We start from the raw sequence: 1,246 nt of genomic DNA on the forward strand, positions 1-1,246 counted from the left end.
ACCTGTCGAGGTCTGATTGTAGCCTGTTGCATCCTTCTAGTGTGCCCACGTCCCCCCACATCTTAGTGTCATCAGCAATTTGAACAGGGTGCTTTTTCCCCCTCATCCAAATCACTGATGAAATCACTTTGCTGGCTCTCGGAGAGCCCCCTTGTAGGGCTTGACGAGATTCCTTTTTAACAGCTTAAGTTCACTGTTGAACTGCGCCCCTATTACAGGGACTACGGTACCCAAAGTCAAAAGTGCCCCTCTATTAGGGTTTTTACGGTACCCTTCTCCTGCCAGCTCAGCCAGCTCCCGGCCGGGGCCGTCAACTGGGTGCCAAGACCCCGCTGGGGTTTGCTCTCTGCCAGAGGCTCCTACCAGCGTTCCCCGTGGCTTTCAGCGTTCCCTGCAGTCTGCTCCGGCGTGCTCCACCTCCTGCTCCTCCTCTTTCCGGTTTTGCGTTGCTCCCGCCTTCCGGTCCCGGCCTCTTCTTTATACCGGCGGGGAACATATCGGCCCCTCCCTTCCCAGCACACCTGGCTAAGGGGAATTCCTGCCGGGCTCCTTGGGGCTGCGGACCTGGGGCCGCTGACCTTCTGCTTGGCCCAGAAGCCTTGGAGCCTGCTGGCTCCTTCTCTCTCTCGCATATCCCGCCCCTCAAGATGCTGCAAGGCGCTTCACCTTCTTGCCTTACTATGCTCTGTTTGGCTTCTTTACCTTCCACCTCTTTCTTTTCTCTTGGCTCTGCGCTGGAGCTTTCTTCATCACAACGTGATAGGAAGTCCACCACTGTGTTCGCCTTCCCTGGCCTGTATGCAACAGAGTCAAAAAGGTTGGAGAGCCAGGGCCCACCTTATTATGCGGACGTTATCTGTTTTTGCAGTATTTAACCATCCCAAAGGAGCATGGTCAGTTATTAACTTAAATTTGCGACCCAAGAGGTAATAACAAAAATAGTCCACACCCCACCGAATAGTTAGACATTCACGTTCCACCGTGGAATACCTTTTTTCATGTTCGTTCAGCTTTCGACTAGCGTAAGCTATTGGCCGCTCCACTCCATCGATATCCTGTGATAAAACGGCTCCTAGCGCGAATGCCGATGCGTCAGTCTGCAGAGTGAAGAGTAGTGCAAAATTGGGGGTATGGAGAATTACCTCTTGGCACAAAGCCTGCTTGAGGTCTTCAAAGACTCTCCATTGATCTGCGCTCCAGTCAATGCCATACGCCTTTCTACCCTTAATCATCTCAACTAAGCGGT

The sequence above is a fragment of the Crocodylus porosus genome, unplaced genomic scaffold (genome assembly GCF_001723895.1).
Source record: "Crocodylus porosus isolate Cpor-Errol unplaced genomic scaffold, CroPor_comp1, whole genome shotgun sequence".
In the NCBI taxonomy this organism is placed as follows: Eukaryota; Metazoa; Chordata; order Crocodylia; family Crocodylidae; genus Crocodylus; species Crocodylus porosus.